Source organism: Microtus ochrogaster, unplaced genomic scaffold (genome assembly GCF_000317375.1).
Source record: "Microtus ochrogaster isolate Prairie Vole_2 unplaced genomic scaffold, MicOch1.0 UNK1, whole genome shotgun sequence".
Taxonomy (NCBI): Eukaryota; Metazoa; Chordata; class Mammalia; order Rodentia; family Cricetidae; genus Microtus; species Microtus ochrogaster.
Window position 1 is genome coordinate 20,049,029 of NW_004949099.1, and position 13,720 is coordinate 20,062,748.

General features: G+C 35.6%; 1 protein-coding gene across 5 annotated transcripts in view; it reads left to right on the forward strand.

Moving 5' to 3' along the window:
- Cntn4 (contactin 4) overlaps positions 1-13,720 on the forward strand; it is a 1,000,475-nt gene that overhangs the window by 202,450 nt on the left and 784,305 nt on the right. The window contains exon 3 of one of the 5 annotated variants that reach the window (XM_026788153.1): positions 3,722-3,779. The exons of the other annotated variants lie outside the window; for them this stretch is intronic. The gene's annotated coding sequence lies outside the window, so the exon portion shown is untranslated. The remainder of the gene's footprint in view (positions 1-3,721; positions 3,780-13,720) is intronic. 5 annotated transcript variants of the gene reach the window in all.

A 13,720-nucleotide genomic window follows, 5' to 3' on the forward strand; every position in this document is an offset into this window, starting at 1 on the left:
CATATCTTAATTTTCTTTAAAAATCAAGACAGACATTTAACATATTTAAAATCATGTCTCCATGAACATACATTTAACATGGTATAAATGTTGAATGCATGAATATATTTTAAAGAGAATTTAAGTCACAAATATCATTTTGTCAAAAGCCCACTGAATTTGACTCTTCTCGTATTTTTAATACAATGCCATTCTCAATCTCACCATTGAGAAAGAAAACATGACTTCTTACACGTCTCCCTTTATTTTGAATTTGGTTTTAAAGACATGAGCTATCATTTTCCCATTCATTTGTCTTCCTCTTTCCCATCCTTATCTTAGGATACTAAAAATAAACAAATCGTTGCTTCATAATGTGACTGTAGTAGTAGAACATATAGGAAAATGCTAATAAGTATGCATCTAACAATTCAGCATAGAGAGACTTTTTATTCTGAGGGATTCTCAAATTTCTGCATCAGTTCATCTGTTAGACAGTAAAGTATGGTTTTTAAGACACACCTCATCTAAAATTTACTTGAAGTATATATACTTTATTTGTCTTACAAAATTACAGAAGTTCAAATTAGATTTTGAGAGTAAGGGAGGGGACTCTCAAATTATAGGTATCTGGTAATTAAATACTTTGAACATATAGTTTAAAAGTAAATTTATTAACAAATGGTGCAACAGTCTTTTCATTAAGAGACTCATGAAAGCAGAGGCATAAGCTGTTGTTTGTTGTGATGTGGTTTATTATTCATTTTATCCACATAGTGTTCAGCACAACCAAATCATGTCTCCCCAGCAATGTGCACACTACAACTGACTTCTGAAAATAGTAATTCATCCATGAATTTCTTTGAAATGTCTATTGATGGAGACTATTTGTGAATACCAATTAAGTTCATTTTTTCTCTAGTTTTCCTTTTATTTTTAAATGTGATTCTTGTCTTATTCCTTTTTCACCATTTTTACCTTCAGAACTAGAAATTAAACCTAGGGTCTTGATGCTAGGCAAGCACACTGCCACCACTGATCCATGTCACACAGCCTACTTCTAGCTTTACTTTAAGATAGTGTCTCACTAAGCTACTCATTTTGTGCTTGAATGTATTCTCTAGCCTGAGAGGCATTATACTACTAATCCTCCTGCATCAGCCTCCCAAACAGATTACAGCAAGTATGGGTTACTCATTCTCTATCTGCATACCTTCTTTCTCTTCAACCTTCCTTTCATCACACACAGACCAAAACATGCAATTTCCTGATTGCCTTTTTACTTAGGTAGTATTTATAAAAAAAAATACCCTGTTCTCTCTGAAGTCAGGTTCTTGCTATCAGTAATATTTCCTTGGTGTCTTTGTATGGAGCCTGTATCAAATATTTCTGAAGAACATTTCAAATTTGTGTGTAACTGCAAGGCTTAGTGATGCCCCTTGAATCTAGACCTGACACAGTTTCCTGAGGAAGGCAGGCTTGCAAATGTGAATTCAGTCAACAGTGCAGTATATTTAGGATATAGTTGGTGCTGCATTAGCTCAATGTTATTAACTTATTAAGAACCACATCTGTACAGCAAAGTCTGCTCTAGACACCAGCAGGCAGATAGTTGCTACTATAATAACCAAAATAAACTCGAAAATCAACAACTACTTTTCAACTTCAGTTTTTTTTCTTCCCTTCCCATCCATTATTTTTTTAATTCTTACCCTGAGTTGTTCTTAAGCGATGGTGGAGGTCAGGCTGTTGCTCTTGGATCGCACTTGTGCCCTGCACACACAATGCCAAATATTATCCTACCCTATGGCTCACAGTGCAGTGAGTCATCAAGGCATTCCTTTGTGTTTTCTTTGGCTTGCAATTCTCTTCTAATGGACAGTTGTAGTTTACGGTAGTTTAGAGGCTTTCTTCTACTTAATCTGTCAATTTTTCTCACATGGTGCAGCTGCTGTGAAAGAAATTGGAGCTGTTACACTCCTTGCTTTGATACAGTTTGTAAAATGCAAGGTGGGAGACAGTAAACCAAACACAGCACGCTAGTAATTTCTTTAAAAGGACTGATGTGCTAGCTCTCAGGGTCTGCATCCTGGGAAGCTGGCATCTTTCTTTTTTTTATTCCCCTTCTGAAAAGATGAATGTGGTTATTAAAGTATTATCCTACTTTCATAGCCACAGTTCAGATGTCTTTGGTGTGACTTTTAAGGCTTAATTCATAACAGTCTTCCAAGTTCATTTTCCAAATTGCTTTTGGTATTTTAGTGGTAAATCAAAATTAATTTGAAGCTAATCTTAGAATGAACAATCTGATATGTTAAAAGCAAGAATTTGAATATATTGCAAAGCATTCATGAAGATAGAGATCACTTAATATATACAAGAAATGGCATACAAAAATCGAGAAATACATTTAAATTGAACTACTTTATAAACAAAGGCAGTTTATACCATGACTACTTTGGCCCTGCCCATACTGAGGCTATCAGAACATGAGAGAGACAGAAAATTACCCATGACACTTGAAAATTCCTTTCCTTTCAGCAAGATTTCAATCCGTCTCCCTTTTCTGTAATATTGAGATGCAAGCATTATATTTTAATTGAGAATGTTTAGAAGAATGTGATGCCATCTCCATATAAAGATGCACATCTTTGTTTTTAAGTTGTGTGGCTCTTAATATTACTGAGAAGCTATATAACCTTCTATGGTAACAAAATTATTAAGTGTGTGCAGATGTGCATGTTCAGATTGTATGCGGGGTGCATGTGCACGTGTTTGTAGAGGTCAGAGGTAGAAGTGCAGCATCTTCTGGATCATTTTTCAACTTATATATTGAGGCAGGGTCTCTCACTTGAAATCAGAGTTCCCTGGTACAATAGAGTTGATCTTCCTAGCCAGTTTGTTGTGGAGCTTTCTTGGCTCCCCTGAAATTACAGGTAACCTTCAAACAGGTAACCTACAAAGCCTACATGGACATTTTGTTATGTGGATGACTGGGGTATAAACTTGAGACCTCTCACTTATACAGCCCATGTTTTACTCCCCGAGCCATCTTTCCAGATGGATTAAATTATCTTTAAGTCTGAAAACCCCAGCTTAGAATCACTGTAGTTAAAGAAGATGTAACAACTTTCGGTCAACAGTGAGCAGTGAGCCCCATGGCCATATGTAGAAGTACATTCCTATCGATTTAGCTGCCAGGTAAGCTTAGGTGGGGGTATGAAGAATTCAGAATGGACAGGATAACAGGAGAATTTAAATCTTGGAAACTGAAACACAAACAGCTCCACAGAGAATCCTATGTGAACAGTGGTTGCCCCATAAAATCAGAGTGAAGCTGAAAGTCCCAAATGGAAAAACACAGCCGAAGAAATGGCAAAGCAAAGCAGAACCTTGATGAGAGACTTCACTGTGGAGGATTAGAAGAAGCTCTTGTATATCTCAAGAAGAATATTACATAGGTCAAAAATGTAGATTCTAACCCTGAATCATTTTTATTCATATTACAGAAAGTAATAGTCACAGGTAACTCTTTGCTTACCAGCAAATTTGTGATAAACAAACCCAGAAAAGTACCATGGACAAATTCCTGAATGTTGCATCCCTCAAATCGAAACACAGGTCTTTTAGAAAGTTATTTATGAAGGCAGTTTGTGAACAAAAGATGCTAGGTCCCAGTGTATGTCACTGCTCCTAAAGACCTTCGGTAGTTTTAACACATGATCCTGTCTTTCTCCCTTAGGACAGTGCAGAGGGGCAGAATGGGGCCCTAGAGATAGCAATACTGCTGAGCTGGACCCGTGAGTGTTTGTGTCTTCACTTTGATCATCAACAAACTATTTAGTTATATAATGCAGATGCAAAGAAGCTTTTTGGTAAAAATGTATAATGTTTGTTTTAAGAGAAGAAACAATAACTGTCAAAAAGTTAAAAATTTTTATACCATACATAAATTAGAGTAAGCTAAAGTTAATTAATTCTTAAAGAATGCAAATCTAATGAATTTTATTTTAAAGTAAGTGGCATTGATGTCTTAGTTCTTGGCACATAGTCATCAATGCAGCCAGGAAACTAACAAGTCATGTGACCTCTATGTACAGTGCTTAAAAATATATATTCACAATTTATTTTTAATAAATAATATTTAGGTATTTAATAGATAATATTTGAGATTTATTTCAGCAATTTGTATTTGCAAAGCAAGCACTCTACCTCTAAACTATATCTCAAAAATTCAAATTTAAAAAGATTACTTTAAAAGGAGGCATTTTTTTTTTGTAAGGTTTCTAGGCTGGTCAAAAACTACTGGGCAGAAATTTATCCTCCTCTATCAATCCTCACTGTGCCTGGTTTTCCTCCTCCATTCTGTGACTGGGTTTTACATTTTCTATGTTCATATGCATAGTTTTTTTTCTTTCTGAAATTTATATATAAAATTTAGATAATAGTCTTCATGAATTGATACCTAAAATTGGTAAGCTATACTAGAGCCTCCATGTGTAGTTGGGTCCAGTTTTCTAGAAGGATGGCAGAACTGACTAACAGCACATTTATATTATATGCCACCTGCTCTCCATAGTATTGTGCAAAATTTGTGTATGTTTGAAATTTCATGATTTGATTTATGTTTTCAAATGGAAAGGGGGATATTCAAGGGATGAGTTTAGAGAGTACTTTCATTATTTATCAAATGCATGGTGCTTCAAGAATTGTTGCAAATATTTGTATGCATTTTTAATATTTATGAGTGTCACATATGACAAATACTTTTGCTATAATTTTAATTATCGGCAATATTACAAGTTGCCCAAATTGATAGCCAGTAACTTGAATAAGGCAGCTATCATATTATTTTTGGTTCAAACAAGATAAAAATGCAGCTGTCAAATCTATTCATTTATATTAATAATGGCATCCTAATATTTTGGGTTTTTGAAACTAATATTTTAAGAGCGTTTTATCTGTATATCATTATAGTTTTGTATTCTGAGAATTATTGCCTGTTGTTTTCTTATAAAAAAAAATGGAGATTTTTCTAGCTTGGTTCAGAGAACCAAAGAATCAGATTGCAGGTGAATCAGTCCTGGGGTGAACATTAGATTTGTTTTTCAGGTTTATCTAGATTTTTTTTCTTGTGTTTAGAATAAGAAAGGTGAAATTTATCTCCGAGGACCTTCAAGCTTCACAAAGTTACTCCACCTAACCATGCTTTTAGACGTTTTAATGCTCAGAGAAATGGGAAAAGCTCAGAAGATAAAATGTTCACGATGCATATGTGGGAACCAGAGTGCTGATCCCCAATATCCACATTAAAAACTGAGGTGGTCAAAATGGCACCCAAGCAAATCCCAGAACATGACTGAGATTAAATAATAGGGTTCCCTAGGGCTAGCTGACTCCTAGAATCCCAGAAATGGGGAGCTCTGCCTCAGCAGTGTGATTTTAAAGCAGTAAATAAGTGGAGACAGGAGGAAGATCATAACCAATACCATCCTTTGCTTCTTTATGGATGAGGATACATGTGCACCAGCAAACACACGTGTATGTGCTCACACACACATACACCACACATACATGTACACCATACACATACACATAAAAAATAAATGAAAATGTTCTATATAGGTAGAAACATTGATTGAAACAACGTGGTAGATACTAGCTAGTTATAAAAAATATAATTCTCAATCACATTATCTTATATAATCGATATACACTAATTATAAAGAATTATAATACAAATATAATCATGAAAAACTGCAGGGGAAATCATGAGTTATACAGGGTTGAGGATCTTGAATGTTTTTTAGCTTATATCCCTAAAGCATGTTTTTTATGTCAATATAGATATCATTTACCTTTTTTTAAACACTGACGTTGCATATTTTTATAGATATAATTCACATTTCTTATATTTTCTGAATCAAAGAGTGTTCTTTAGTTTACCGAACAGTGCAGCTTTGTTAGTATAGTTAATTTTCATCTGATACCATTAGTATTCTGCTTTAATTTACTTTACAGTGACTTCTAATCTAGGCTGTAAGCTGACATGATGATCCTGAAGCAAACATCAATGTGAAAACAGTTTCTTCTCTCATAGCCACCATGAAGGCTATAATACAAAATTATCTCACCAGAGTGACAAGCACTTATTAAGTCTGCCCGTGAAAATGTGGAAATCTGCAGTTGTTTAAATGAGATACCCTACATTATCAAAATGAGATTTCTAAACTGTTGCTGTTGAACATGCAGTTTAGAAACAAAAACCAAAAAGTAATATTGAACTTTCAATATTCTTATTTTTCTTTCATATTAGCTTCAAGTTTGTTTTCTTATTCTATGAAGATGAATTATCTCTGAGTACTTGGTGTTACCATTGCAGTGCTTCAGATTTCCTGTATGAAACAATGAAACTAATAACCTGATGTGGTTAAGAGAGGGAACTTGTTCATATAAACTTCAAAGTAGGTTGTCTATTATTCTGTCATGTCACTTGATAGTCACGTTAGAAGAGAGAAAGGATTCTCATGATGTATGATTTGACATTTATTTTGACTGAATTTAAAATAATGTAAACTCCTGTGAAATAGAGTAGGCATTGTTCACTGAGAACACATTTTTGCAATATGTAACAGGGACCAAGAATTTTGGAAGGACTTGTAGAGAAAGTAGAAAGTATTACCAATGTGTGTTGTTAATAGTTTGATTTGCTTTTAAACATAAGTTAAATGCCACAGTGACAGTGTTCATACTTATAACACCTCTGTCACATGATCATGTGGCAAACTGAGGATGCTATGAGTTTATTTTACCACACATTTTATGGCTGCAAGACTTTGCCTATATGTATGTGTGTATGTATTTTTGTACTGAGAATGAAACTTCAGGTCTTTGCATGCTAAGAAATTATGCTACTAGTCATATCCACAAACCAAGGCATTTTATTGTGTATGTGAGTTTATGTAATATATGTGTGTACATGTTTATGATGGCCAGAAGTCTATACCATGTGTCATCATCAATAATTCCCATCAAATAATTATTGAGACATGGTGTCTTGCTGATCTTGGAGCTTACTAATTCAGCTAGTCTGTCTGGCCAGGCAGTCTCAGATATCCTCCTGCCTCTGCCTCCCCAGAACTGTGGTAACAGACAGACACAATTATGTCTGGTTTCTACATGAGTCCTAGGAAAATCATTTTTGTGAGCGTTGAGGGTGCCAAATCCAGAAAAGGAAGAGAGAGAAAACTAGAGGGCAAAGAGAACACAGGCAAGAAATAATTGCTTTAAGGCAAAAGGTAGAAAGTAAAATAGACGTTACCTGGGGCTGTGGAGCTGGCTGAGGGCGGCTAGATTTGTTGGGAGTATGAATCTGTTCTAGAAGTGCATAGAAATGACAGCGACCTGAGTTTGTGGATGGAATTAAGAAAGTTGATTTCATTCCTGGAGACTGAAATGGGAGTTATTTTTATATTCTAAATCTCTGTAAAGTACAGGTCCTGAGCAGGGCATGGTGGCTCATGCTCACAGTCTCAACACTGGGGAGACTCAGGCAGGATAATGGTGAATTCAAGTCCAGTTTAAGAAACCACAGGCTTTAACTTATAAATCAGCATCCTATTCAAAATCAGAAAAATCTAAAATGTTTTGTTCATAGTGTCTTCTGCTTGTTTGTTGAGCAAGTAACTGTATTTGTTTAAGGTCACAAAATAATTAGAGATTTAAAACAGAGAATCTTGTGGAATTGTAGATTGGTAGATTTCAGAATGCTGGAATGCCAGCAGATTGCCAAAACTCAGTTTTTAAGCATTTTGTGTTCTGGAATGATGGCTGTCACATGGCCCCTTGGTTGCCATCTCAGAGGCACAGTGCATCAGCTTGATAAACTAAGGAATTTTTCCTACAAGAGCTATCTTGTCCCTGAATGGACTAATCTAGGTTACCTGTCAATAATGACAGGTACCTACCTGAAGAATCAGTCTCTTCCAATTTAATCTTATAGCCATGTACCACTGAAACTATGATTATTGCACGATGAAGTCTCCTGAAGGAAAACTGGCCAAGGTAATAAAGCCAAGTCCTACTAGCCTGTCACTGGAGTCCACTCTATAATGACATAAGGAAGAAAAATCACACAGCAGAGGGAAAATTTTTGAGACTGTGAAAACTGAAGTGCTGTGGTCGCATGAAGATACATGGAGCAATGTGAAATAAAATTTACACGGCTCCATTAAAATTCTGTTTCTCTTCAGGTTGTTTAAACTTTGGATATGTGATTTATTATTATTATTTTTGATGCACCTATTTCTTCTGTTGCTTGGAGCTCTGAAGTTGAAGCAATCAAGCATTCTTCCAGCAGTTATGCCTAGAACCAAAAGAATATGATTTGAACCTAAGCAAATAGTCTACCTATTAGACTAAGATTCATTGGTGTTTTTCACCTCTCCTGGCACAGTATAGTCCAAGCAGCTAGGCTATCATAATTCTTGTGTGGGGAAACGTATTGATATTCCTATGTTCATGTATCCTCTTTGTGGACTGTTTTAGTACATTGATAGAAATTAAATTACTTTCAAGAATGAATAATATCAATATGAATGCAGCTGGCTGTGGGAGGCAGTAAGGTTGAATCCAGGGTGGTTTGCGATTGTCTGTGCACTTTGAATATCTGCACAATTCATTAGAATTTCAGGAAGGGCTAGGGAGAGACAACCAAGGACGTGATTCCTTCCCAAGGTTGTCTTTGAGGAACAATTCTTAAACTCCTCTCTACTCGTAATCTGCATGCCACACCCTGTGTCCCAAATAAAGGATACTGCTGAGAAATTTAAATATTCTTCTGAACAAAAGTAATAGAGACATCATTTTTAAGATGGTATTTCTCTACAAAGCTGACTTGGTACTTACTATGTAGAGCAGGATAGTCATCAAACTCACATGACTCTGATTACCTCTGCCTCTGGAATGCTGAGATTAATGGTGGACACCTCCATGTCCAGCTGGTCTCCAATTTTCAAATGCAGAAGTTGAAGCTAAAAATGACTGTGTTGCCTAATTCCTGCAGGAAAAAAAAGTGAAGCAGATCAGATTTTAACAAAACTTTAATTCTAACACTTTTAGATTTTTTCATTTGCCAAGCTCATTGAATAATCATTTTTTTTACCTCTACAGTTGTAAGACATAAAATACATTTCAATATTTCATATGTAGTATCTTGTAACATGAAGTTCAGTTATGACACTGTGGCTTTATAATTATTTCTGGGACCTGGCTGTGGCCTCCGCTGGGCTATATCAATAATTTAAAACAATACACATAAGGTCTAGTGTAAATGATAGATCGTTTATTACACCATGATTTCAGATAAGAATAAGTAGTGGCCAAAAATACCTTTTCAGTGAAACAATTTTGGAGGGATAGTGGACAAAGCAGAGAAGCTCTGTGCAGAACTGAATGTTGAACTAGGATTTAAACTTTCTCAGTGTCTATATACAGAGTGTTTCTTAAGGTGTTTTATCCTGCCCAGACTGGCAGGGCCATTTGGCTTAACTCTTCTGGCAGAGGGCAATAGTAAGTTTTGTTCTTTAATGGAAAGCCATGTTCTACCAAAGACAACAGACATGATTTAGGATCCATTCTTTTGATTAAAAAACTTCATGTAATGGAGCAGATTTTAAAAGAATTAAGGAAAGAAAAGAAAGTCTACAAAAAAATAGCCATGCTTTGCCAAGAGGAAATAGCCTTTCCTTAAAACACATCAAAGCCCTCTTACCTGCACCTCACCACAGCCTTTCATATAATGTTTCAAGTCCTAAGGAGGGCCTATTGTAATATTGCTCCCTTCCTTAAAATTATATGTTACCATAGAGCAGGAGGTAGTACCCAAAACTCTGATTGTACAGGAGGGAGTCCACCCTCAATGACCTTCAAGACTACTCATTTCTAAGTAGTTACCGAATGATAATGATATAGGGGATTTTCATGTGTATGTACCTTTAAAGTTCTCAGTTGCTTTTTTAAAAAGTGGTAAAGGAATTTCCCACAGAGAAAGAAATATTTTGCATTCTTCTTGGTCTTGTGCAAAGATTTCTAAATTGATGGCTATTTGCTTCAAAATTAGGCAGGAAATCAATCTGGAAAATTATTGTGTATGTAGCTCAATTCAGGAAGTTGTAAAATATTATTCCTTTATCCGCTTTATGCTGTTTAGTTGCTATTTCATTCTTCAGGGTAATAACAATATAGTCAACAATACTGTAAATGCATACAGATCTCGAAGATTTGTTTAAAATTGTTTCATAGTTCATGTGGCACATAACTTTTGCAGCCATAAATCTCTTTAGGGAAGAAAGGTCTTGACTCATTATCTACAGGCATTTCAGATGGTTTTCTCCCAAAATATGTTACCATATAATTACTTCTTCTGTTTTTAAGCAAAACATTATGCTAATTGGTTTAAGGCCCATGATAGGTTATATACTTAACTCATATAGCCTTATCGTAACAAATTACAGAGATATTAGAAAATATATTTTCTGTCTCTACTGTGACAGGTCTAATAGTTAGGTGGATGGGTGGATATAAAGATAGGTAGATGAGTCTAAGTTTCATTCTGTTGCTATGATAAAATATCCTGAAAAAACAAACATGTTAGGAAGGATGAGTTTATTTTAGTTCATAGTTTCAAATTACAATCCATCATTGTAAAAGTCACAGAGTGGCATGAGCTTGAAATTAATAACTGGTCACTTTGCCTCCATGGACAAGAAACATAGAAGAATGGATTGATACAAAAATGCCAGTGTTCAGCTTGTTCTTTTAACAGTATATAATCTCCTGCCTAGGGAATGGTGCCACCCACAGTGGGAAGGCTTCAATAAATATAACCAAAATGATCCCCTACTACAATGCCCAGAGGGCAATCTGATCTGAACTATCCTCCTTTGAGATTATTTTCTTAAGTGAATCTAGATTTTGTCAATTTTAAAAAACTATCACAGATGGATAGATAGAAGGACTGATTGATAAATAGTGCCTTATACTTTTCTACTGTCATTAAGAGGCAACATTACCAAGGCAATTTACAAAGCATTTAATTTAGTGGCTCATGGTTCGAAAAAAGGTAGAGTCCATCAACATCATAGTAAATGACATGGCAGCAGGCAGGCATGGCAAGCACTAGGGCAGTAACTGAGAACATACATGTTCAGACAATAATGAAGAGGAAGGAAGAGAAAGAGTAATAACTAGAAATGATGTGAACTTTTAAATCCTCAAAGACCATTTCCAGGGACATACCTCTTCCAACAAGGCAGTATCTTTCAATCTTTTCCAAACAGTTTTTCCAAATATGGGCCAGGCCTCCAAATATATCAACCCTATGGGGAACATCCTCATTAACAACCACCACAGACTGGGAGAACAGAGAGAGACAGAAAGAGAGACAGACAAATACACACACACACACACACACACACACACACAGAGAGAGAGAGAGAGAGAGAGAGAGAGAGAGAGAGAGAGAGAGATGCTTTTGTTTAGTGGTGGGAACAAGAATTTATTTTCCTGGTGGGCAGGATAAGTGAAAGTCTAACAAAAGAGTCAGGTCCACATTACCATATTTTATTCCTTCTTTATTCTGGAAGCACATATAAGTTACCATTGATGAGGAATACATATTCAAATTATACTAAGTACAACATTCAAACATACTACACTGTCAGTATCATGATGTTTTATAGTAACAGAACAAATGAATGTTCATAATCAAGGTATTTTAGCAATATTTTAACAAGAAATTGGAGGATGGTACAGGGAGATGGTTTTATGGGAAAAAGCATGCCTCAGAAGCCAAATGACCTGAGTTTCATCACTTGAACCCTCGCAAAATTCAAATGCAGTAACATATGACTGTAGTCATCCTTAAGGTGAGATGACATGTAGACTCTGGAGAACTGGCCAGAAGCTTTTGAGTCCTTGGTCAGGCCGGAGAACACACTGCAGCACCAGAATCCAGACTGCTTCAAAACAAGCTGGGGAAGGGAGAAAATTCAATCTTAAAAGGATTGTGTTCTAATCTCTATGTGTATAAGCCAAGGGATATGTATACCTATACTTATATACACAGTAGTAATAAAGACAAACCTAAATAAATTGAGTAGTATATAAGGCAGGTATGTTACATCAAAACAAGAAATTTCTGCTATCAGTCTCAGAAACTGTCTTATGGTATTCTTTGTTCTTAAATAAATACTTTTTTATATGTATGGGTGTTTGTCTGAATATTTATATGCATACCACATGTATGTCTGATAATCTTAAAGGCAAGAAGAGGGTATTACATATTTGGAATTGGTGTTACAGTAGTCAGCCTATGTTTAATTATTGAATGCTAAACCCAGGTCTTCTGCAGAATAGCAAGCACTTTTAGCCACTTAGTTATCTTTCTCACCTCTGATATTATTCTTATCCTTCCATCTAAGGGGAGTTAATGTTCCATTTGTACCTTCTCATTGTAGAAGGCCGCTTCTTTGTTCCCAGCTGGTCAGCCTCAAAATATTCACACAGAAACCATATTATTTGCAATACTGTTTGGCCAGTAGTTTAAGTCTATTTCTGGCTAATTCATATCCTAAACTAATCCACCTCCATTAATCTGTGTATCTCCATGTGGCTATGGCTTACTGGCAAAGTTTCAGCATGTTTGTCTCTGTTAGTGGCTACAAGGCTTCTCCCTGATTCCACCTTCTTTCTCCTAGCATTCAGTTTAGTTTTTGCCATCTAGCTCTACTCTGCCCTATCAAGCCAACCCACCTTTTTCTTATTAACTAATAAAAGCAACACATATTCAGAAGAACCTCCCACACCATTTCCCCTTTTCTGTTTAAATAAAAAAAGGAAAGTTTTAACTTTAACATAGTAAAATTACACATAACAAAAAAGTAAGAATTACAGTTACAATATTTATATCTACCTTATTTTTTTTTATCACAGCCAAGGAAAACTACAACTATCTATTTTTCAACTCTGTCAAAGCCTTTAGAAGGATATAATATTACCTAAATAAACAGGAAATGCATTTTAAGCAACTTCCAAACCTCTACAATCTGCCTGGACAGTCACCAAAGTTCTTCTGTAATATTGTGACATCCAATCTTCAGCATACAAGCCCAGAGTTTCCGACAGACTTTTCCATGAAACAGGAAATTTTAGAGACACTTCCACCTATATTGGCAGTTTGTCAGTCACCTTTTTTTCTGTGTCCTGCAGAATATCTGGTAGACTTTTACACGAAGCAGGAATCCCAAAAAATCTTCTCACCTTTAGGCAAGTTCAGAAGTCATTTCTCTGTGGGTCCTGCATGTCCCGTTCATATAGCATAGCATCAAGCAGTCCAGGCAACAGCAGTTTCTTGCCTAAATGGCTAGCAAACTCCATAAGGAGCCTCTTCGGTGCCCATCTGCCACTTGAAGCTATTGGTGCTGCAAGGAGCAGATGTATCTCATAGTCATGAAAAGTCTAAGTTATTAAAACATTTTAAATGCCATATTCTGAAGTTCTCTGAGAGATTTGAAGAATACCTTTCTAACTGAAATATATCTCTATATAACTAGAAAACCTAACATGACTACAAGCTTAACTGTTATAGATGACTATTCATTAACCTGTATTTCTTAACTATGCATTACATTTTTAAATGAACTGCACAATTACCAATACCTTAATCAAGAACAGAAATATA